General features: G+C 40.1%; 1 long non-coding RNA gene across 1 annotated transcript; it reads right to left on the reverse strand.

The window, feature by feature from the left end:
• Positions 1-2,689: 2,689 nt before the first annotated feature.
• LOC123938101 lies at positions 2,690-14,049 on the reverse strand. Its single transcript, XR_006817673.1, has 3 exons — positions 14,001-14,049; positions 3,369-3,464; positions 2,690-2,823 (listed from the first exon to the last, which is right to left on the reverse strand). It is a non-coding gene; the product is annotated as an uncharacterized LOC123938101 (long non-coding RNA).
• Positions 14,050-26,512: the final 12,463 nt, after the last annotated feature.

A 26,512-nucleotide genomic window follows, 5' to 3' on the forward strand; every position in this document is an offset into this window, starting at 1 on the left:
AGTCAGCAGCCAGAGCATAAAGGTAGAATAGCCTTTGTAACCATCATATCAGGGGTCAACACATCAGGCCAAGCTAATCTGCATACCACCAATAACACAGGGCCTACACAGCAACACTTAACAGAAAACCATAAAACAGAACTCAAAAAGGATAACAGAACTCAAAAAGGAGCTCCCCTCTTTCCATAGAAAAGATATAGGAGACTTCCCAGTTCAGAGGCACTTGCTCCCACAAAGCAGTAAATGCTGTCCCTCCACTCTTTCCAAGTGCTTGAACGTTATGTCTCTCACTTTGGATGGCAGAACCCATAATGATATCTAGGCAGCTGCTGTCCAAGTCTAGCTTCTAACATTTGCCATAAGCATCTTGGGTGATCAGGGTGACTATATAATTCAGCTTCCAAATCAGGACATTTTGAGAAAATACACTATCCATAATCATACTGAGACAATGGATATAAGCAGGGAATGTCTCGGGCAAAGTAAGATATATGTCATCTTATGAATAATGTACACAATGGTATTCTCTGCTTTGTCATCCACATGGAGGAAAAGGACTGTAGCTCACAACTTCCAGTATGTATGTTCTCAGGCTCGGTTAGTTCCCCATGAGAGAATCATTTCTCTCTTTCCATACTGATTCTAAGAAATTCATGGGGCGCCTGGGTGGCTCAGTGGGTTAAAGCCTCTGCCTTCGACTCAGGTCATGATCCTAGGGTCCTGGGATCAAGCCCTGCATAGGGCGGGCTCTCTGCTCAGCAGGGATCCTGCTTCCCCCTCTCTCTCCCTCTCTGCCTACTTGTGATCTCTGTCTGTTAAATAAATAAAATCGTTTAAAAAAAAAAGAGAGAGAGAGAAAAGAAAAGAAAAGAAATTCAAATAGACCAATTACTCAGGACCAAGAAGGTGGGTTTACCTTGTAAGAAAATACATTCGGGGAGCTCTGAAGCCCTAACTCTGGGTTTATTTGGAGGAAAATAGGAGGAGGAAGGAAAAGGGAACTTTCAGGAAGTGGAATCTTTGGGAAGTTTGTCAGGAAAAAGGTTTAATGGTGTAGAGGAGACCTAGAGACCAAAGAATTCCTATCGGAATGACTATGCAATTTAGTGAGGAAGCCTTCCATAGTTCCATGGATGCTGGCAGGAGACAGCAGAGTCCTGTGTCAGAGACAGGACTTTGTTTTTCATAGCAAAAGCAGCCACTGATCGCCACTGTTAACAGGTAGCCTATGATATTATCCCAGCTCTGTCACCAACCAGCTGTATTGTACACTAAGTCATTTGGCTTTTCAAATATTTAGTTTCCTCACCTTTATTTTTGCACAATGCACACTCAGCCCTAAACCGAATTTCAAAACCAGTATACTTAAATGATAAATAAATAAATAATATTTATTAAATTATTTATTTATTTCTCAAGCAAATAAATCATTGCTTGAGAAATGATTGTTCTTTTCTAAGTTCATAATTGTATAATTAATTACCCCATACTTTAAACAGGTCACTATGTTACACAAGAAATTACAATATAGTTTAAGATCATGAGAAATGTATAGTAATCTGTAATTAAAATTATAAATATAAAACAAGAGACCCCTTTTGGTAGACATCTTTCAAATAATGCAGGATTCAAACTTGACCTTTCACGGAGCTCCACTACTGTGTTGATTAGCAGCAAGGCAACGAAGTGTTACGTTGTGAACGTGAGTTTGAAACAGGAACTCTCTTGGGTGCATGCCACTGAACCACGCCAAATCCTGTATTTTGCTAAAATCCCCCTCTCAGACAACTTTCCCACTGGTTATACATATTTGTCCTTTACGCTTCACCAGTTTCTCAACTTGTAGATATAAATATAATGTTTTGCTCCGTGAATCTGTTCAATTGTAGTCACTGTAATTATGACTTTATTTTTAAATGATCCTTGCTGTATTTTTCTATGCTGCAAAATAAATAAGAATTTTGTTTTGGGGAATCTGTTATCTGTTCTTTGCACCAACATAAGGTAATGTGATCCAATAGTTTTGCTCTACTCTCATATGGACTTGTCATTCCAGCTTTTCTCACCTTCCTCTGGAGTGTTAATTACATGTGAAATCTGATACTAATTGGACTGATGGAGTTATATATAGCCCTAGTTCTTTCAGCATTATTATATTTACTGTGAATTAGTTAATTACAGACTTCCACAAAAATATACTGAGGATGATATGCTGTTTTCCATTTTCCCCCCTTATTTCATGAGAACATCCTCCTGATCTTTTGAAAAGAATCTGTGTGTGTGCACATGTGTGTGTATTTATCGTCTTTTTAAAAATCTTACCTAGGAATTCCTAAGCCTTGAAGTAAGACAGATATTTTAAATTCCATGACAGGGGGATGTCTGGGTGGCTCTAGTCGTTAAGCGTCTGCCTTCGACTCAGGTCATGATCCCAGGGTCTTGCGATCGAGTCCCACATGGGGCTCCCTGCTCAGCGGGAGGCCTGTTTCTCCCTCTCCCACTCCCCCTGCTTGTGCTCCCTCTCTTGCTGTGTCTCTCTCTATCAAATAAATACAATCTTTAAAAAAAAATTCCATGACAGGGTTTTAATTGAACAAAATGTCCCTTGAAACACAGTAAGAATAATGGAGGTACCCTCTCCACGGCAATCCTGAAAGGAAAAATATTTTTAAAGTAGCCTCTTACCACTTATGCATCCATTTTTCAGTTTATAACGATGGTGTTTTAACTCCAGGATCTGTTTATACCTGGTTTGAAACGCAGCTTAGAATTGTGTATTCATCAGTTCAGCTAAACAAGTTACAGGTGCTAGTCAGGGCACTCCTAGAAACATGGGGGGAAAAAAAGAAATAGCTTAAAAATTGCCAACTTTTTTATGGAGAAAAGGCCAATATGCCAAATCAAATAAGATCATCATGACCTGCTACAAAGTTTAATGCTTCAAAAACCAAGTAAAATAAATGTGGTCACCTGATGAACCTGTATGGGATTTTAAAATTTTTCTTCTGAATATTGGTAAAAGCAGCACTAGGCCATCACCAAACTGATAAATACTGTAGTTATCAGGAAAAAGTGATGACCGTATATCCACATATTTAGTGAAAAGATAAAATTAGTTTTTAAAATTTACTCAGGAGTGCCTGGGTGGCTCAGTCAGTTAAGCAACCAACTCTTCATTTTGACTCAGGTCATGATCTCAAGGTCGTGATATCCAGGCCCACCACTGGGCTCCACAATCAGTAGGAAGTCGGCTTGAGATTCTCTCCCTCGGCCCCTCCCCACTTTATTTCTCTCTCTCTCAAATAATAAATAAATAAATCTTTAAAAAATAATCAAAAATTTAGCTCCATAATCATTCATCTACTCACTTGTTTTCAATGTATGTCAGGTTCTGGACAAGAGTTGCCTGGTATACAAGATCTCTGTTCCCATCGAGGAGCTGACCTTCTAGTAGAGGAGTCAAGCTGTAAACAAGCAACGAAATAAATCAATGAATTTAATAAGCACAAAAGATAATGAGTGCAAGGAGGAAAATAACCAGTACAGGTAGAGAATAAAAATTATGCTGGTCAGATAAGATGGGCAAGAGAGGTGTCTGTATTAAACTGAGACCCAAAGGATGAGAAGAAGCCCCTTTGGGAAGAGCTGGACTTCTGCTGGAACAAGAAAAGCAAGTGAATAACCAGAAAAAAGTTTATAGATGCAAGTGTGCTGACCATGAGCAGGAGATTTGGGGGCACAAGGGAGTGAGGAGATGGAGTCAGATTGGCAAATATACTGAACCCAGAATGGAGATGAGGTAATAGTGGATACTTGGGGCGGGGGGGGGCTTGGCCTTCAGACCATAACTCAGATGAACTGGGAAGGGAGTATGATTAAATGAATCATAATAAATTCTTAATTAAATGTAACCATTGTTCTAACACTGAAGTCTCAAATATTTTTGCTAGGTGGTGTGGCATCCTAAACAAGCCAACTAGCTATTAAAACACCATTACTCAAGCTGTGAAGACATAAATTTCACATCGTTATTATCAATGAATTACCAGAGTTTAAAAATGAAGCATGTTACATTTTGCATGACGTGTTCTCACCGCTCCCTAGTCCCTATGCCTCTTGTTAGGCTGAACATTTGATGAGATAACTGGGTGCTGGCTCTCTACCACTCCTGGCACTTTTGCCACAATCGAAACACTGTCATAGAATCGTTTTGGGATAACAAAATGCAGTTGCTAAGGAATTTTTTCCTTACTCTACAACTATTTGACTCAGTTGGTTACTGCCAATGTTAACGGGTCCCCCTTTTTTTTTTTTAAGATTTTATTTATTTATTTATTTGACAGAGAGGTTACAAGCAGGCAGAGAGGCAGGCAGAGAGAGAGAGAGAGAGTGAGAAAGAAAGGGAAGCAGACTCCCTGCTGAGCAGAGAGCCCAATGTGGGGCTCCATCCCAGGACCCTGAGACCAGGACCTGAGCTGACAGCAGAGGCTTTAACCCACTGAGCCACCCAGACACCCCTTAATTGGTCTTTTAATAGGTCAAACACCTGCGTGCATTAGCTTTATTCTTTTCCGAGGCCTCAAGTTGCACTCCTAAAACTGTCAGTTTTCTCAAGAGACCATTTTTTTTTGTTTTTCCTAAATAAAAAGTAACTTAATGCACAAGTCCTGAAATCGTAGATCAGTTGTGTCATGGGCAACAGACATTCAGTGTACTCTTTTGCCACAGAGTAAAATACTTGCTTTGTACTGAAGCAGAGACACAAAAAAGGTAAGTGAGATCGTAAAGAAAAGCTATATGGAAAAAGAGGAGTGAATACCTACCCTGACAGTGAAGGACAAGGAGACTCCAAATTATCTTCAACATAAACCCTACTATATGGAAGAACTCCCTGGCCATTGACAGGGGAATGTGTTCAAGCAGGGGGAGAGAGTCTCCAGCAACTAATTCATCTGATGTTTTCACTCCCTTTAAAAAAAAAGTGGAGGTGTGAGGTGATATCTCATTGTGGTTTTGATTTGTATTTCCCTGATGCCGAGTGACGTGGAGCATTTTTTCATGTGTCTGTTGGCCATCTGGATGTCTTCTTTGCAGAAATGTCTGTTCATGTCCTCTGCCCATTTCTTGATTGGATTGTTTGTTCTTTGGGTGTTGAGTTTGCTAAGTTCCTTATAGATTTTGGATACTAGCCCTTTATCTGATATGTCGTTTGCAAATATCTTCTCCCATTCTGTCAGTTGTCTTTTGGTTTTGTTAACTGTTTCCTTTGCTGTGCAAAAGCTTTTGATCTTGATGAAATCCCAACAGTTCATTTTTGCCCTTGCTTCCCTTGCCTTTGCCGTTGTTCCTAGGAAGATGTTGCTACGGCTGAGGTCGAAGAAGTTGCTACCTGCATTCTCCTCAAGGATTTTGATGGATTCCTTTCTCACATTGAGGTCCTTCATCCATTTTGAGTCTATTTTCGTTTGTGGTGTAAGGAAGTGGTCCAATTTCATTTTTCTGCATGTGGCTGTCCAATTTTCCCAGCACCATTTATTGAAGAGGCTGTCTTTTTTCCATTGGACATTCTTTCCTGCTTTGTCGAAGATTAGTTGACCATAGAGTTGAGGGTCGATTTCTGGGCTCTCTATTCTGTTCCACTGATCTATGTGTCTGTTTTTGTGCCAGTACCATGCTGTCTTGATGATGACAGCTTTGTAATAGAGCTTGAAGTCCGGAATTGTAATGCCACCAACTTTGGCTTTGTTCTTCAATATTCCTTTGGCTATTCGAGGTCTTTTCTGGTTCCATATAAATTTGAGGATTATTTGTTCCATTTCTTTGAAAAAAATGGATGGTATTTTGATAGGGATTGCATTAAATGTGTAGATTGCTTTAGGTAGCATAGACATTTTCACAATATTTATTCTTCCAATCCAGGAGCATGGAACATTTTTCCATTTTTTTGTGTCAGAATGGCTAAAATGAACAAGTCAGGAAATGACAGATGCTGGAGAGGATGTGGAGAAAGGGGAACCCTCCTCCACTGTTGGTGGGAATGCAAGCTGGTGCAACCACTCTGGAAAACAGCATGGAGGTTCCTCAAAATGTTGAAAATAGAACTACCCTATGACCCAGCAATTGCACTACTGGGTATTTACCCTAAAGATACAAACATAGTGATCCGAAGGGGCACGTGTACCCGAATGTTTATAGCAGCAATGTCTACAATAGCCAGACTATGGAAAGAACCTAGATGTCCATCAACAGATGAATGGATAAAGAAGATGTGGTATATATACACAATGGAATACTATGCAGCCATCAAAAGAAATGAAATCTTGCCATTTGCGACGACGTGGATGGAACTAGAGCGTATCATGCTTAGTGAAATAAGTCAATCGGAGAAAGACAACTATCATATGATCTCCCTGATATGAGGACATGGAGAAGCAACATGGGGGGGTAGGAGATAGGAGAAGAATAAATGAAACAAGATGGGATTGGGAGGGAGACAAACCATAAATGACTCTTAATCTCACAAAACAAACTGGGGGTTGCTGCGGGGAGGTGGGATTGGGGGAGGGGGAGCGGGCTATGGACATTGGGGAGGGGAGGCGAACCATAAGAGACTATGGACTCTGAAAAACAACCTGAGGGTTTTGAAGGGTCAGGGGTGGGAGGTTGGGGCAACCTGAGGGTTTTGAAGGGTCAGGGGTGGGAGGTTGGGGGAACAGGTGGTGGGTAATGGGGAGGGCACGTTTTGCATGGAGCACTGGGTGTTGTGCAAAAAGAATGAATACTGTTACGCTGAAAAAATAAATAAAAAAAAAAAAAAAAAAAAAAAAAAAAAAGTGGAGGGGCGCCTGGGTGGCTCTGTGGGTTAAGCCTCTGCCTTCGGCTCAGGTCATGATCTCGGGGTCCCGGGATCGAGCCCCACATCGGGCTCTCTGCTCAGCAGGGAGCCTGCTTCCCCCTCTCTCTCTGTCTGCCTCTCTGCCTACTTGTGATCTGTCAAATAAATAAATAAAATATTTTTTAAAAAGTGGAAAGAATGTTTGTTTTTAATTCTCATTTTCAAGATAAACTTAAACCTATTAGAAGCTGTAAAATCTCGTTGTCTGGAGGTTACCTGAGCATAATGGAACTGGAGACACTACCTCTGTATAACATAGAAGTAGTGGTCTGAGAGGCAGAGAGTAAACCTGATGGCATAGCAAGAAACTCTGGTAAATAATGTAGAAAAGGTAGAGAGAAGAGAAAAGACAAGACAGTGACCTTCAGAGAAATGCATTAGTTTCCTTTTTATTCCCTCCTAAAGAACTGAAGTCAGTTCACGGACACGGAACCATAGTTCGAACCCTGGCGAACTGGAAACTCCATCATAGGATGGTGAGTTCCTGAAATTCCTCTTAAAGGAGATCTGTCCCCAAAGCATAACGACTTGGTCACCAGAAGCAGGAATGCTGCTATGGGAATGGCTGTATTACTTCATATGAAAAGATACCCACATATTAATTTTTCCCCAAATCCAAAACTTGCACTGAGAGCTTTCTATAATGACAAGAAGAAGCAAGAGCAAGAAAGCACTCTGAATTTGGGGTAGAATAGATTCTACTGGCCTCATGACAAGCATGTTGTACTTGCATAGGACATGAGTGACAGGAGCTATTACAATTTCAGGCAGCACGGCTGGGAAATGTGATAAGTAGTAAATGCCTAGTTCTCGAGGTACTGACCTTCTGTTCCAGGAGGGAGCAAAATACTGTGAATTACTATCCTGGCTAGGAAGAAAGAGCAAATCAAGGCCCATGGCATCTAAAGGATCTACAAGTTCACAATTTCACTAATACAAGAGTAATGGGAGACAACGAACCTCTCCACATCTTAGTTGACGCGTCAAAAATCCAGTCCAATTAAGGTTATCTTTCAAAGAAAGAAGCGTCCCAAGGCGGTTGGTCCTAAGAAGTCTAGGCTAAACCAAATCATGAAGTCGTCCTCAAAAAACCATCTTCTTCCATCAATTCCTAAGACGTGACAACTCTGTCAAGCAGGTAGACGGGAGGAACCTGGCACATAGCATTACATTCCAGGAAGCTAATTACTGGGACTGCTCAGGAAAATGGATGCAGCCGGAGAGGCCATAAATAGAAATATCGCATTCAAAATAATAACACAGAAAGCAAAATAAACAAATTTTTGGCTGCTTAGTTCTTTAACTAATGGAGAATGTTAAATAAAGGCTGAATTAACTGATTTTCTCAAGACTTCATTGGTAGCTTCATTTCTAGAGATGATTATTAATTAATCTTTTAAATGGCTATGGAGCCTCCCACATGCCAGGCCCTAAGCTGGGCATTGGGGATAAAAATATCAGAAAACAAATCAGTGGCCTATAGTTGCAATGGTGAGGGTTGATAAGGAGCTGAAAGGAGTAAGGGATGGAGTTTCAGTGGAAAACGATCAAATCTTAGGAGACAGTTCTCAGGGTGAGGAGAGTCAGTGGCAAGATGTTCCCCATAAATTTTTATTCCTTCACTTTGCACTTTCCATCAGTCTTCTTCCACATCCCCTTTTGCCCAAGAGGATCAACAACCAATCTAGAAGTAATGCTATGGCTGTTTGGCAAAAGCTGAGGAAGTCACTTGAATTTTTTTAAACAATCTCAAATTTACAAAGAAGTTTCAAGTATTATACAAAGACACTTATTTCTGAATCATTTGAGAATAACTCAGTGACATGATGCACCATCATGTCAAGAAATTGATGTGCATTTCACAAGGATATTCTATTATACAACCACAGTATAACTACCAAAATAAAAAAGTTAGCACTGATGTATTACTACCAACCAACCTGTGGACCCCCTTGAATGCCACTGGTTGTTCCAGTGTGGATAGCCAACAATCCAATTAGCCAATGTGGATAACATTTGGGGGGCTATATTTAAGTCTACCACAGACACATAAAAGAATATACTTTTAAATGCATTTGTGTATACACACACACACACACACACACACACACACACATGTACATACACAATACCTCTGCCCCCTGAGAGCCTGGGAACAACAATACCCCAATATCAATGAATACAACTAGGGACTAAACTTAGCTTCAGTCACAGTTTGGGTTTTCCAGGAGGTATACTCTAACATAGACTCTCATACCGGCCTCAGTGGGGCTGCCCAGGGGAGTCGGCGTGAACAAGGTAGCTTCTAAGCCAAGGTACTCTCCGAAGTGGCTGGGAGGTGACTTTCCACCACAAGAAAGCCAAGCCTTCTTGGAGAAATGGCTCATTCCAGGCTGACTAGGGAAGATCCGATATGAATCTAGAATACTTTTTTGGGCCAGAAACTGAAAAAACACTCAAGGAATGAATGGTATCAACTAGATGCAGAGTCGAAGTAACATGGAAAACATGTTCCAGTTTGGGCAAAAGAATTATCTTTCCCCATGAAGAAAGATATCATGCTTACACAGAGAAGGTCCTAAGACCCAAATGAAGGCTGGGTTGATAAATTGCCATGGAAGATGTTTGACCTGGAAAATCTCTTATAGTCACATAAATTCCAAGTATGCCGAGAGAGGAAACTTTGCTTTATTAAGCAACTGAGATTTTTAGCATTGCTGGAATTCTGGTCTCTCCTGACTGATACAAAAGGGCTCAGAGGAAATACATTTCTGAGCCATTTCAATATGAAAAGATTTTTATTTCCCCCTCACCTTTAATTAATAACCTGGCTCGATATAGAATTCTAGATTACAGACAAGTTTGATTCTATTTTAATTCCTATTCCTTTGTATTTTCCAGGCCAAATATCTTCCATGGCATGATATCTTTCTTCATGGGGAAAGATAATGCTTTTGCCCAGACATGTTACTTCTACTCACAACCCACTGACCAGAACTAGTTAATGGCCTACATAGCTACCAAGAGGCAATGAAGTGTCACTCTCTCATCTGCCCAAGAAGGAAGGAAAGCAGATTATGGAGAGGTACTAGACGTGTCTACCATATTTATTTTCAGAAGCCACTGTGCGATGTGTTCAAGCAAAACAAAGGAGTATCCAACGAAAGGGAAAACAAGAGATCCAGAAAACAAGGATTCCATACCATCAGACCTGGAAAGCAATCAGTCCAGATTAAAGCAAGATGATTCAGGGCTCTGGGAAAGAGGTCATAAAGGGAGAAAAAAAAAGAAAAGGAATTGACAGCCTATGAGGGAGGATTTGGACAAACAGATCACTGTCAGCAATGAAAAATAATCAAACAAGTTCTTAGAAAACAATGTAAATAAAAACCTGTGATAATCGGGAGAAATAAAAGTTGTGTAAGAAAGAAAATTTAATTACAGTCACTACTTGGCTGAGCAGTAACATAATTTACCTGGTCATGACAATGTAAACCCTGACTATTGCTTGATACAAAAAATATTCTATAACTGCACTGGAGTAGAAATGAAAAGAAAAGAGATTTAAGAGAGTTAAATGCTCATCAGCTCTTACCAAGAAGTCGATATTTAATGTCTGAAGTCAGTAAATCGAGGGATAAATACAGTATGTGTATTATACGGCCACTCACATTGACCCTACTCTCTCCTTTCTAAGGAGGCTGTGTGCCTCCTGAGCTAAGTCCCCCATTCCCACTTCTTACCACTCGGCCAAGCGCCCCAGCTGGCCAGAGTTAAGGTAACATCCAGCACCCGGATGACCCACAAACCCCACATGTTGAGCGTCTGCCCACACCAAGTCACCCTCCACTCCTGAGCGTCAGTGGAATGCAATACCACTGGATACGGAATAAGGCTTCTGGAGGGGCCACCAGAAGGCCAGACAGCACGACAATAAAGGACGGAAGAGGCAGCACTCTGCATGGAGTGAACTGTGACCGAAGAGAAAAAGGAGACAAGAGGAAACCATGCAGGTAAATTTCCCTTCCTTTTCCCATCCGCACAGTATTCAGGGTGGGGTGATGTCCCCCAGCCTGTGTGCAGAAGTCGCATGCGGACCTGACACGCACACTGAGTATTTGCCACGTAACACATCACAGGGCAATAATGCATTGTAGCTCTCTTTTCCTCCCTTCTCTTTTGCCTTACCTTCACCTCTCTGGGCTTATACCCCCCAAATGAAGTATCCAAGTATTAATTCCTGAGTTCATCTGTTTTTAGAAAATCTAGGCTAAGACAGCATATTATTTTTAAATATAGAGCTAAATACTTCAAGAAATGACTTGCCTCTCTCTGGGAAGTAGGGCTGCGGGGTAGGGAAGGGGAGACAGAAGATTACTTCTAAGCCTTCTGATATTACTGATTTTTAAAACCGTCTCTGTTCTACTTTCATAAATAAAAATTCATGTTAGAAGAAAATAGGCAATGACTACCATTATATGGATTTAAAATTGCTCACTTACCTTTCTTTCCTAAGTTTTCCTCATAAATCAGAGAAACAAGCTAATAATCTTTTTAGTAGTATTGTAATAATGTTGTGACTTAAAGCTCTGCATTCTTACACATTTTATAGATTTCTCTAAAAAAATCCTTTTATGAAAAGTGAAGAAAGATGTCACCTTATGATCAATACCTCCTTGTATCCTGCCTAAAGTGCTATATTCTTGAAATGACAGCAAGTGCTTTATGGCAGAATAGCAATAAGTCAATCTATAGACTCATCTTAATAAATTATAGAGGAAAGAGAAGCAGCTAAAAAAAGAAACCATTTTATTTTTACATTGACTGTCTTTTGACAAATGGAACTGGGGGTGGAATTAATGATTTAATTAAACCACTTAATGTTTTATTAAAGTCAATATGGCCTAGTATTCCTGTGCAACCATCAGCTTATCAATAAAACCTCATACTTGTTTTTGCCATAGAATTCTTATTTTTTTATTAGATGTGCTGTGTTACAGAGCCTCTAATTGTTTTCAGGAAATCATATATGCCTTTATATTCTAAAACCTTTCCATTAGGGGATCACAAAATTCTGCTGAAAAAAAAAAATCAGGTCAGGTTCTGAAGGCATGATTTATTCAACTTGGTCCTGTTCACCATGAGGAGCTCTATTTCTGCTCTATTCAGCAGAATATCTGTTCGGTTTTTACAGCAAAGGAGGGACTCAGGGTCACCAGTGCAAAACCCAGTTGAGACTGATGTGTTCAGCAGGAAGCACTGAAGGACCAAAGATAATTTTCTTGCCAGACCCGGTTAGTTCCTCCCCTTTCTTTGGAGTATGTCTTTTCTCATCCCCAACTCCCCCATTCTGTAGCCAGCACAAATTATTGGAAGTAAATGGCCAGTTAGAGGAAGAAGAAAGTAGATCAGGAGAGCCCTCCAAGACAATTTACAAAGAGGAACCTGTCTATTTTCATTTGAAGCATTGTGATTAGAGGCCAACAGTCCTGGCAGAGAGAGGAAGGGCATGGAGATACGCATCCAAAGACCCAAACGTGATCCAACACGTAGGCATTCCCTGCCATCCTGGATGTGACTCCCCTTACACGACCTTCACTTAGAATGCCTGGCACAGTGGGAAGCTGTAGACCAGCAGTCATCAGTTGCAGAGGCCATGCCTTCATGACCACACTGTCCTATTATTATTTTTCCTCTGGTCTCTGTCTTGCTAGAGGGAAACTTTCCAGACAAAAACTGCCTTCAGTCAGAAAGGAGTGTCTGTCCTTGCAATGCTGAAGTCTGGGCTCACAGGTCAAAGCTTCTGGGGACGGGTCATGTTCCCACACTCTCTTAGAGTGGATGTCTTCTCTAGCACTTCATTTCACAGGAAACACAGAGACACAGAAGAACGTTTTAATCAAATTATGACATACCTGCTTCAGGTTGATCTGAATGTGACATGTGACAGACTCATTTTCTCCACATTTTAGCCTAATGGATCTTATGACACTTAGTTCAAATTTTAAAATTCACAAGTTTCACAGGGCGCCTGGGTGGCTCAGTGGGTTAAAGCCTCTACCTTCGGCTCAGGTCATGACCTCAGGGTCCTGGGGTCCAGCCCTGCATCGGGCTCTCTGCTCAAGCGGGAGCCTGCTTCCTCCTCTCTCTCTCTGCCTGCCTCTCTGCCTATTTGTGATCTCTATCCATCAAATAAATAAATTAAAAAAAAAATTCACAAGTTTCACATGATTTTGCATATAAGATATTGACCAACTGCCTTGACTGTTTTAAAAAATTTTTTTTAAATTTTATTTATTTATTTGACAGAGAAAGATCACAAGTAGGCAGAGAGTTAGGCGGTGGGGGGCAGGGAGGGGGGAAGTGGACTCCACACAGAGCAGAGAGCCCGATGAGGGGCCCGATCCCAGGACCCTGAAATCATGACCTGAGCCGAAGGCAGAGGCTTTAACCCACTGAGCCACCCAGGTGCCCCTGGCTTGGCTGACTTTTAACATAATTGGCTTTTTTCATAATATGTTTAAGTTTTCAACTGTCCCCAGTTACTCTCTTTGCTTATATTCTCTCCCCTTTTTCTTTTATACTCTTTGTCCCTTATGTGATTTATTTTCTCACTTTTTAAAATTTTTTTTTTATTTTTTTATTTCTTAATAAACATATAATGTATTATTAGCCCCAGGGGTACAGGTCTATGAATCACCTGGTTTACACACTTCACATTACTCACCATAGCACATACTCTCCCCAGTGTCCATAACCCAATCACCTTCTTACCCCCCTCCCCCCGGCTGCCCTCAGTTTGTTTTATGACAGTAAGAGTCTCTTATGGTTTGTCTCCCTCCCGATCCCATCTTGTTTCATTTATTCTTTTCCTACCCCCAAAACCCCCCACGTTGCATCTCCACTTCCTCATATCAGGGAGATCATATGATAGTTGTCTTTCTCTGATTGACTTATTTCGCTAAACATAATACCCTCTAGTTCCATTCATGTCATCATAAATGGCAGAATGGGAGAAGATATTTGCATACAACATATCAGATAAAGGGCTAGTATTTTCTCACTTTTAAACCGCTTCCAAGTGTTTCTGTCTCCTAATTTTTACCTTGATCATGGAATATGGAATATGAAGTCAATCCTTTTTTCTCATTCTTTTCTTCGCCTGTTTGTTTCTAAGGGATACCTGGTAGGGAAACAGGAGATTGGTGTTAACACTGGCATTTTAAAAACACTTAACAATGATATCATACATAGATATGGATCTTCAGTAAATGATCCTTTGTCCCTAAAGCACAGAAAAAGCAACACATATATTCCTACCATCAACTCCCAGAATTAATAACTTTTAATACTGAATTAACTATTCCAATATTTTGCAGAGGCCATGCAATTTGTGAGGATAATTTAAAATAAAACAGTGCAGGCATTTTGTGCTTGCATTCTTTTAAGGAAAGAAGGAAGGGAAGGAGGGGGGGGGGGACAGAGGGAAAGGAAGGACCAAAGTTCTCCTTGACAACTAGCAACCTCATTTCTCATTTCTCTTTATTCTCTGCCCTACAGGCAACTCCCCCACACCAGGCAACCAGTAGCACAATATACATAATTTTTTCAAATTTTTCATACTTATCCAGAAATAACACACCATACATATCCTTCTGCCACTTGCTTTTAAACTCAACATTAAATTTTTGAGCTAGATCCCTGATGATTTATATAGATCTAGGGCACTGTCATTCATATCTTTGTCAAAAGTCCCCTCACTATTTGCTAAGATTGAACCATTTGCTAAGTATATAGGGACAAGCTTACCTCCTTTATCCAAATGAAAACCCTCCTTATAAATATTCACATCACTGAAAAATGGAGGTTACTTTGGCAAATTCATACTAGGACAACTTTACAATAATGTCCAGATTTAAAACCAAAATGAAAATCTTTCCTTTGGAAAGTTTAAATAATTTTATACTTGAAAAAAAAAAAAGCATTTCACCAGCTGGCTAAATTAAGGCACTACAAAAGTTCAGTCCAAGAATACTCCTTGGCTTTAAATCAGTTGCCTTTTCTTATAGTTGGAAATCGGATACATTTTTTCCCCAAAAACTCTTGCCAATATGTACTTTCTTCTAAAAGAGTTAAATAAATGTCAATAGGCAAGCCAGCTCCCTTAATAATATTTCCTTCACTCAGATGATCTATTTTGGTTGAAGTTTGGCATACAGAGATGCTCTCATTCTTTCTGACATGTTTCCAGAAAATATGTAAATAAGGCTCATATCCTTTAAAGTCTTTTGCTCCAACGATATTCAATATAAAACATTCCTTCTCCCCACTGTCCTGAGGACCCACTGTCTATTTTGATGTTCTCAGAAAAGGGAAGATGTTTTTTAAAAGTTCTTTTTTTTCAATCCCATGCCCTTATCCAACTAGTGATTGCTTTAGGAACTGTTTCAGATAATATTTACCTAGTTTTACATTTATTTTGCTTCTTTAATCTCCCTTCTGGGCCCCACTGGTCCTTAACCTTTAGAATTTAATGAAAGCTCCAGGCAAGGCACACATAGGCACAATGACTACAACATTATGCATAGGTGTATCAGAAAGATGGTAGATCTCTCAATATTTGCCTGGACCCCAGGTTCAGGTCCCTGAATCATGCCCAACCTTTGTCAATCAAGACCACCTCCCTCTGCTGCTGTTTCTATGATACCTCATCTGGAAGACTGGCACTGACCCGTCTCTCTTTCCTCCCACTTTCCCGAAACCTTGTATCTCGATCATAAAACAAACTAATGCGCAAAGTCGCATGGTGGTATCATTTCAGGAACCATAAAACCTGTCCTGTACAGCCTAATGGGGATAATGCTGCCTTTCTATTGATAGGATAAAAACTGACATTTGCTGATGAGAAAAAGAAGCACAGTGAATGAAAGAGAGCAAATCCACCAAATATTGAAAAGTATGCCATTTCTATACAATTAAACACCTTGGTTGATCCATTCTCTCCCTTCCAAATGTTTTCTGCCCTTTCGCTATCCATTCTTTAATTCAAAATACTTCTCTCTAGCTTTTCTTCAGCATGAACTTGAGTGACCTGAAGGTTAAGGCCTGCAGGTGTTAAAAGAATTGCTGGTCATGCAAGTTGCCAAAAACCAACTCACTCCAGCTACTCTGGAGAATTCAGTGCTGAAAACAAAGAAACGTGACCTTTCTGTTTTGGGATACCACTTATTCAATGTATTTTTTTTTTCCAGTTCTACCAGGAATTCATTGGTGAAAAGCAGATGACGACTAAGGTAATACCTGTATAGATTCCCCTTAAGACTTTGAATAACTCATCTTTCTTTCTACCATCTGTACAAGAAGAATAAAAATAGAGTGATTCCTTAATTATCTCTATGTATGTTATTTTCCTGAAAAATTAGTATTGAAGCTGATTTCCCTTCAACATGCTTCCAAAGGAAATTCGTCAGTTACCGATTGATTCATTGAAAGAACACAAACTTATTTTAACACCAGCCTAAGAAAAACACACTGTAGAAGATATGTACATTACCTCGAATTACAGAATGTGTTTTCAGGTCAAAGGTATGTCACTTAGGACTTAGAAATTTATTCTGGATGATTTGCATACATTACTCCTTATCTGGATAGATAATTGGGATCTTACTGCCCATTTGCAGTGTTTCTAGAATGATTGCTTTTAGAGTCAAAATGAAAAGAGATGTATGTATATAGGGCCTGCTCCATATAGTCTTGCCACTGTGTCATAGAGTAAGTTGTGCTAAGTCTTTGATGGTCTGGATGATGCAGCCCCATAGCAGTATGGTAACACTGAACCCAACCTCCTCAACCAAACTCATCTCCTTTCAAACACATTGTCTTATGCAACCTACTACCCTCTTCCACTCCCTATATCTGCCAGCAGATCTGGTCAGGTATTCCTAAACACTTTCATTGAAGTCCATGTCTTTCTTATTTTTACTGTCATTGCCCTCATCCATGCTCTCATGCTTTCATATTCTATTAGAGTAACACCCTCTCACTGTCTCCCTAGTCCTATCTATTCTCTACCTGACTGCTAAGAAATATTCCAAAAATGGCACTTTCATTACATCAGGAATTTCTGAAATCTCTTCTTCCCAGCAGCGATAGGCAGCATAAGTCTCCCAAGGCTGTCCACACTAGATATCTGTGACATGTCATATTATGTGATGAAAACGCCTTGCACACATAATTAAGGCTACAGATCTGAAAACAGGGAGATTTGCTGGATTGTCCTGGTAGACTTGATCCAACCATATGAGCTCTTAAAAACAGAGGACTTCCTCAGGCTGGAAACAGAAGAAATGTAGAAGAGAATGTCAGAGATATTCAAAACATGAGAAGGACTCAAGTCACCATCCCTGGCTCAGAAAGAAGAGCAAGATGACAAGGAATGCAGGTGGTCCTGAAGAGGCCATCAGCTGACAGTCAGCAAGGGAAAAGACCTCCAACCTATGTTTACAAGAAAATGAGTTCTGCCAACAACCTGAATAAGTTTGGGAACGTATTCTCCCCCAAAGCTTCCACCAAGCTAGCAAGTTGATTTCAGTCTTGTGAGACCAAGGGCAGAGGAACCAGATTTCTAACCTAGAGAACCATAAGATATTAAGTTTGTGCTGTTTTTTTTTTAAGATTTTATTTATTTATTTGACAGGCAGAGATCACAAGTAGGCAGAGAAGCAGGCAGAGAAAGGAGGAAACAGGCTACCTGCTGAGCAGACGGCCCGACACGGGACTCGATCCCAGGACCCTGGGATCATGACCTGAGCTGAAGGCAGAGGCTTTAACCCACTGAGCCACCCAGGTGCCCCAAGTTTGTGCTGTTTTAAGCCACCAAGTGTGTGATCATTTATGACAGCAACAAAAGATTACTGCACTGGCTAATAAATGCAAACTCTCTTCCTACTCTTCAAGACACATCAACGTCTAGCCTAATTCACTAATCACGACTAATTTCCCTCAGATCACAAACACCAGCTTTTCATTTGTGCCAGGCCAAGCTCAGCTTTGTACACAGAGCTTACATTCTTCAGTGAAGAAAACAAAAATCAATAGAGAAATGATTAAATAGTATAAATTCGGGAAGTGTGTGGTAGACACAGAGCTGTGCTGTCCCAGTCATCCTCAAAAAAGGACTGTCCAGCCACGGGGAGTCGGTGGGCAGCCTCAGATGTCATGTGTTTCAGGACCCATTTGAGACGCAGAGAGGCACCTTTCACAAAACCACACCCTTTCCAAGAAAGTCTGCATCTGGTAACTAAGCGGAGAAAGGGAGCAGAGAAGCTCAGACATTTTGGCTCAATATGGGCCACTCTCACAAGCAGTATTCACCCCAGAGCTTCCAACATGGCTGGCCAAGGGTTTATCAGGCCCACTTTGCAGGTCAAATTCTTCCTGTGCCCAATCCTGCTTTCCTTTCATTGTTTAATTTTTAATAAACAATGTTGACCCCAAACTCTACCTCAGCATCTCCTTCTGGAGAATTCACTCTGTGACAGAATAGTAAGCACTAATAAGAAAATCAAGGCAGGTTAAAGAATGTCTAGGATAGCAACCCAAAGAAATAAAATAGCATAAAAAATGTCATGCTAAAAAGACTCAGAAAAGTCATATTAAATATATATATATATTTATATATATTTAAATATAACTATTTATATATATTTATATAATATATATTATTTTATATATTTATATATATTAAATATAACTATTTATAATATATAAATATAGCTATTTTTGAAATTGTGGTTAAGTTTATATGAAAGTAATGCATATCCCAAAATGCAAGAAATGAAGTTGAAACTGAAAACCAAGATAGGAGGCGTCTGGGTGTCTCAGTTGGTTAAAGCCTCTGCCTTCAGCTCAGGTCATGAGCCCAGGGTCCTGGGATCGAGCCCCGCGTCGGGCCCTCTGCTCAGCCGGGAGCCTGCTCCCCCTTATGTCTCTCTGCCTGCCTCTCTGCCTACTTGTGATCTCTGCCTGTCAAATAAATAAATATCTTTTTAAAAAAACCAAGATAGTAAGAATGTAAGCTGACATGGGATGAAGCATGGGAAGTAGTCAGATTAGGAATGAGGACTTGATGGCTAGGGGCTTTGATTTTAATGCACACACAGGGGCCAGAGAAAAGAACTTAGGCCCATGTGAAGCAGAATTTGAAGCTGAGACCTTGCATAAACCTGGGAACCTAAAAAAGCTGAATCCTCAGTAGAAGAGGAACTGGTGAAACTAAACTCATCTACCAATGAAAACTACAAAAAAGCCTGTTCTGATATAAGTAGGAGAAAGAAATAATCCCCTAAGAAGCCAAATGCCCAACATTGTACCACATATGCCTTTGGAGTTCCACTTGGGTAGTATAGGAATTGTCAAAATGATAATTCAGGTAAGTATGTCATGAGCCAAAATATCTCTGAAGAATCATGCAGTAGCAAATCAGTCTGCCCTAGATTCCCTCAGAAAAGATCAATGCCAAGAGAAGATGAGCTCACAAGTTATGACACATATTAGGGAACTATCCAGGATGAGTGTGAGGCAGACAGAATAGATTATAAAATAAGCCTAATTAAAATAAAGCAAGAGATTTTTTAAAAAGGTATAAAAGCTATAAGAAAATAGTAAGATACCGAGAAAAAGGAAACTTGACAGATTTGGAAAAAAAAACAAGCACACAAATAGAACACCTAAAAATGAAAATGTTAGTCATTGACAGTAAAAATTCAATGAGTAGGTTAACCAACAGGTCAAACTGAACAGAAGAGAGAATTAGCAAAGTAGGAAATGGATCTGGCAACATTTGTTCAATGCTCCCATGAAGTTGTGCCACTCAGAATGCCCTTCAAGATACTCTGTTGAAAAGCGCATAGTTGATCAATAGCCCCAGGTACTGAACCTCTGGTTGTACCACTTGGTTCATTCTGAGGCCTAGTCTCCAGGGTACAAGAGCCAGGACATTCTGGCTCAACATGTAATTCTTCCAGTGGGCAAATTTTGTCAGGAATTCTCCATCAAAACCTCCCCAGAGGTCTAAAGTTCTGAAGTCTAAAGTTCTAAAGTCTAAAGTTCTTCCTACTGAATCCTCCTTTCCTTCTCTCCTTTCATGGTTCTCAGCTGTGCATGATAGTCTGAAGACTTGCCCATTCTATTCTGGTTCTCTTCTTTCTTTACCTTTCACTTTATCTTTATCTTTCATTTCCTTCACTTAATTTCTTGCATCTAATCCTGTCTTGATTTTTGTTTCGTAGAAAAGCCAAACTTACACAAAAATAGAACTAAAATAACAGAGCAACATGAGCATTGAATATAGGAGGGAGTGATTAACATTAGGACATTTAATAGCCCTTTTATTGTATAAAGGCAAAGAGTTTGCCAGAGAGTTTGGTTAGATCTACATTTTGTTAAGAATGCATGTTTAAAAGGTGGGGGCAAACTCTTAAAGATTACAAATAGAGTGCATTTTTGCAAATGCAGAAGACAGGAGTAAAGAGAACTTTATTAATCTGATAGAAGTATAAAAGAAGAATATGCAATGCAAGAAGAAGGCGAGGTAACTAAAAAGCAGAATTTATGATGGTAGAACAATTTAAGCAAAGTAATCATGATAAAACTGTCAATGAAAGAGAAACTATTATATAAGCTTATTTAAAATCAAGTTATATATGATAATAAGAGAAACACCCAACCTTAAGTTCGCCCAAAATAGAAACTAAAGTTATGTAGAAAGATTTTCTAAGAATAAACTTCAAAAAGTGAGGTTGCATTTTTAATATCAGGAAAAGGATTTTAAGGTTTTTTTCAAAAAGTGTTATAGGGAAAAGGAAAAGTATTTCATAATGATAGATGACATTTGCTGGAAATATAATAATCCTGAACCCCTAAGCACCTAACAACATGGCTTGAAAATTCATAAACAAAAATATGAGGAAAACATTTGCAAATGAAAAAATGCAAAACTACAATGAGAGAATTTCATATACCTCCCTCAGAAACATAGAAATCCAGTGAATAAAAATTATTGAGAATATAGAAGATTTGAATGTCACAATTAACAAGAGTAATCTGAAATGTATGTATAAAATCCAGCATTGTTAGAGAATATATGTTCTTTATAAACATGCATGGAACATTTATAAAAATTGACCAGATTCAATACAACTCAGCAAAACTCAGCAAACACCATAACATTGACATAATACAGACCTCATTCTCTGATGGTGCAATAATACTAATTATCAGCAACAAAATAACTCCCAAATCCAGCATATTTGAAAATCTTAGAACACATGTTAATCTGTGGCTCAAAAAACTAATCATAATAGAATTTTGAAAATTATTTAGAATTGAACAGCAATTTCTAAAAAAACACAGTATTTCAGAAGTAGTAGAATATCGTTGATGTCATTTGAGAGGAATCCACAAACAACCTAAAATTCAAGTATTAAAAGAAAATTGAAAAATAATGAATTAAGTATCCAATTCAAAAAGGGAGTGTAAAATTTAAAAGGCAAATCCCCAAAAAATAAATATAAAAAAATAAGAAAAGAGAGTAGGTGGGTAGGATGGAAGTGTTTTTTTTTTTTTAATTTTACACAGGATGATAACAATGGCCAATAGAGAGGTCATTTGAAAAGAAATATGCAAAAAGGAAAAATTTCAGACATTAATAAAACATTTTTTTTTGTATAAACATATGCACATTTTGCATCCTGCCCTACCATGGAAGGAGACAGAAAATTGGCTTACTCATCTGCAGTTCATAGCAGGTATATATATAGAATGGAAAAATCACGCATGTCTTGGCTCATGAATCCTCCCTCAGGGACAAAGCCATAGATGCAGCAGGTGCTATGAGAGTAGATCCCTTGAGGAGAGGATGATGACAGACTGTGCAAAGGGAGTTCATCATTTCTGTCACCCAGATGCCCAGTGAGAGCCAGCATCTACACCTTGTGTCCCAGTCAACACAACACTGTACCTCTTATGGGAAGAGGGTCACCCTGGCCTCCTACCAGCAAGTGGAACTGCCTCTCCTGTTTGCAATACCACAGGACTTTGGTACCACTCAGAGGACTGTGCTCCCAATCCTAGTAACTGTTTCTTGTCCCCTTTGTTCTTCACACCCTGTTGAAAACCCTATCCAGAGTAAGCTACTCATGTTCTCCCATCATGGTCACATCATTGTCACCATGCAGGTAATCCCTTATCACCTAGACTTTCACGCGCAACTCTTCTGTACTCCACTAATTGGATCCAATTTTCTACACCTGCCAACCTTCAGAAACCCCCACCAAGGAACTCTCTATTAAATCACCCTACTTCTCTCCACAGCACCTATCTGGTCATTTTCTTGCTGATTTTAATTGTTTCTTACACGTCTTCCCCCAGAAGAACATAATCTCCATGGAAGCATGGATCTTCTCTTTCTTGTTCACTACCTTACCAGCTGGCAGTAGTGACCAGCACACTATGGGAACTCAGTATTTTTAAAAAGGTAAGTGAATTTCTCCATCTACAGCCAGGGAATCTTCTCTCCATATGAAGACAAGAGGGATGATCACTAGGTCTAACGTCCATTCTTTAGTATAATCCTGCCATTTCAGAGTTTGTAAGTGAGACAATGTTGTGCAGTGCCCTCATGTCCGTCTTTCTCTGCCACATGCGAATTATGCTCCTGCTATCCTGGTCCCATGCCCAGATTCAAAGGACTGTACTGCATTGATTTTAGCTGGGGCAAGATGCCAACCAAGGACCATTTGGGAAGAATTTCCCACAGTAGGCAGAAAGTGACACCTCGGATGCAAGTTTAAACGGCTCTCAGCAGCAAGTGATGCTAAACAGCTTCCATTTGAGACTGCGCTGTGGGAGAGCACACCTGAGCATTCTGGAACATGACATCAGCAGCCCAAATTACTTCTTGTTTAAACCCAAGCCCAGGAAAACCTAGGAAATCCACTCACACAGCAAGAAACCTATTGAACCTTGTTAATCGCAAACAGCTTGTGTCCCCTAATTAATCCTTGCCTTCTTGAGGGGTTTTCTTTTTGGCATTTACTTACCTCACTGTTGCCTGAAAGTTCAACAATCGGCAATACTCAAGGCAGCTTACTCACATCATTGTTGGTTTTTCAGCAAATGTGTGTGTGTAGAGCCACAAAACAATATAGCACTTGAGAGAAGACGGCCACAGGATGGAAATGCGACCTTAATGCAACCAGTAATTTTTCCACCATTTAAATATTCCTATTGTGACAGAAAACTAATTCTAACATGTACCAAGTAGTTTGGTAGGACTGGCTGAAGATTACATTTTAACAGGTTAAACTGTTAGAATTCTGACCAATTCAACTTAATTTTATTGAGCCCCATAAAGCCCGTCAGAATTAAGTCTAATTGGCTACCCTCCAGCCTTTCCAAACCACTTCAGTTTTGCTTCTCATAGAAGAATCTACCAAGACGAAGTGTCCCTGCTTGTCAATAACATGTAAGTTCCCTAAAGATAAGGATCATGCCTTGCTTTCTTATTACATCCCTAGGGCTTAGCTCATAGGCTGGGATAGAATGAGCGCTAAAAAGTGCATTTCGTCCAAGAGATGGATGGATAGATGTGGATAAATGGATGAAAAGAGTGATGAATGAACCAGAGGAAGCATCACTGCTTACCCCTTAAATGCCCTGCATCACCATCCCCTGTGATTTTAAGATGGCTGCAGTGGACAGTAATAGAAGCTCAGACAAAACGCTCTACCTGCATTCCACATCCGCCATCATCCGCACGTCTTTCTGCGGTCCCTCAAGGGCCTTCTCTGTCACTGCAGGTGCCCAGTGGGCACAAGCACAGGTGCAAGCACCGTCCAGTCCAGAAGTACAGGGAGCAAACGACCCAGCTAAGTCCTCCGCCAATGAGGTGTGAAAGCCGGTGGGTGGATGCCTTCTCCCCCTACCCTCAGGCAGACAAGTCTCAGAAGCATTCTGCACGGGTCTCATCAAGTCTCAGCAGAAGCACGCCCCTACATGTTGCCTAAGGCAATGTCCTCAATCTTCATGCCAGCTCCCATTCCTCTCACTCTTTCACTGTTTGCTGAGATGATCTCCCCAATAAACTGCCTGCCCACAAGTCCTGGTCTCAGGCCTTACTCTTCATGGAAACCCAAAGAATGTGTCATAATAAATCCAACGTCTGACTCTCAACCTGACAAAGACATCCAAGGACATAAATGATCTAAAACAATAGAGCCTCAAAACACAGGGGTGAGAAAATACATCCCATACGGTCCACCATTCACAAAATAATGAAAGAGAAAGCACTAAACACCGTCCTGAGATCCTGGAAAAGGCGGGGTAGATTGTTCTTCCCCTCTTTCCCAGTTACTTCCCATCCTTTCTGCATTGCTTGGTCTGTAAGCAGTGGGGGAACCCTGTCAAAGACATCAGGCTCCCAACTACTCCCAACACCTTCTGTGTGAAGGTCTCAGAAGGTTTCTTACTCTAAACATGAAGGCCTTTGGTGAATAACTACATTTGCACAGAGACCAAGGGAAGTAGTGATCAACAAAAGAATTTTAACAGCTGGGGTGCCTGGGTGGCTCAGTGGTTTAAGCCGCTGCCTTCAGCTCAGGTCATGATCTCAGGGTCCTGGGATCGAGTCCCACGTCGGGCTCTCTGCACTGAAGGGAGCCTGCTTCCCTCTCACTCTCTCTGCCTGCCTCTCTGCCTACTTGTGATCTCTCTCTGTCAAAATTAATAAATAAAATCTTTAAAAAAAAAAAAAAGAATTTTAACAGCTGATATTTAGAAAAAATACAAGTTATACTCAAGGGTTCATATTTAGATCTTCCACTTTTACAGAGTAGTGCCTGATTAATAGTATTGAATGTCTAAATAAATAAAATCAAGAACCATCTTACAAGTACCAGAGGACAGTCTGTGCCATCAGCCATTCTGGTCTATACAAAGCTTGGCTGCTTGATCCATACAGTTAAAAGTAGATGTAGTTCCCAGGATAAGCACATATAGGTAAGACTTACATATCTGAATCTGCAAAATTAATGTGACATTGCATCTTCTCCTGGATTGCAATTTCATTTTACTGATTTTACCCAATGATATGAGATATCTTAGGTTTTCAGGCACTGTGGGTAACCAGATCAAGAGGTTTTGGGGACAGAGAGACCTCAAACCAAATCCCATACGTATTCCATCTAAAGGTAAGACCTAACTTTATTCCCCAAAGAACATTATTGCCCCTCTGGAATGCTGATACTACCTTTCATAAAGTATGGAAAATACTATAATTTGACTGTCTCTCCAGCACAGAGTTTAAACACCCTTATTTAAACATCCAAGCTTAAAGAGAGCAAACATCACAGATCCTGCAAACATATCGTGTCCTAGGAAAGAAATCACAGCACGTGCATAGCTCTGATATCACATTTGCAATTCTCAACTACTTCTTCAAACACCTTGTTTCTGCAAAGAAAAAAATCATTCCAAGTCTAGGAATTAGTGGTGAGTGAAATTGGCAACATTGGGATTCTTCACATATCTAATCTTAACACTGTGTTTTAAACAAATTAAACTTAAAACAGAAGCCCTAAATATATCTTGGACAGAATTGATCCTCGCTGATAGCAAAAATGAATTGCAGTCCTACCACTGTCTCTGTCAATACACTCAAAGCTCCCAGTAGGTTGGCTTACCAGTAAGTAAGGACTCTGGGTTGGTTATGCAAACACAACTTTATGGGAAGCCCCATAACTTCATCAGCATCAAAGTTGCCCCTGATAAGCATGGGTAAAATCACCAGGCTTCCTATAGAAACGGAACTTCAAAACCAACTCTAGCCCTTTCCTCCACGCAGACTGTCATTCTAAGTCTGCTTTTATAGACACTCTGGGTCCATTATCATTTCCCATTTTATTTTCTAAGTTTCGTGGTGAGCTTAAAAGTATAATAATCAGGGGTGCCTGGGTGCTCAGTGGGTTAAAGCCTCTGCCTTCAGCTCAGGTCATGATCCCAGGGTCCTGGGATCGAGCTCCGCATCGGGCTCTCTGCTCCGCGGGGAGCCTGCTTCCTCCTCTCTCTCTGCCTGCCTCTCTGCCTAGTTGTGATTTCTCTCTGTCAAATAAAAAAAATATTTAAAAAAAGTATAATAATCATACTTAGCCAATGATAAATTTTGTAATACTGTTTTCAGTACTTTATTTTCTATTATTATTACATGAAATTCCTCAAGAAGTTCTTTGAACCTTTCCAGAACATTTATTTTAATCAAAATATACAAAGAATTCTTTCGTCAAAACGAATAATTTAATACCAGCAGATTGGATGCAGGATTCAAACCAATTTTGGGTTGAGTGAACTTGCCCATCGGTTAAAAATGGGCTCTGAGGGATGCCTGGGTGGCTCAGTGGGTTGAGCTGCTGCCTTTGGCTCGGGTCATGATCTCGGGGTCCTGGGATCAAGTCCCGCTTCGGGCTCCTTCTCCAGCAGGGAGCCTGCTTCTCTCTCTGCCTCTGCCTGCCACTCTGCCTGCTTGTGCTCTCAATCTCTGCTAAATAAATAAATAAAATCTTT

The sequence above is a fragment of the Meles meles genome, chromosome 3, assembly GCF_922984935.1.
Source record: "Meles meles chromosome 3, mMelMel3.1 paternal haplotype, whole genome shotgun sequence".
In the NCBI taxonomy this organism is placed as follows: domain Eukaryota; kingdom Metazoa; phylum Chordata; class Mammalia; order Carnivora; family Mustelidae; genus Meles; species Meles meles.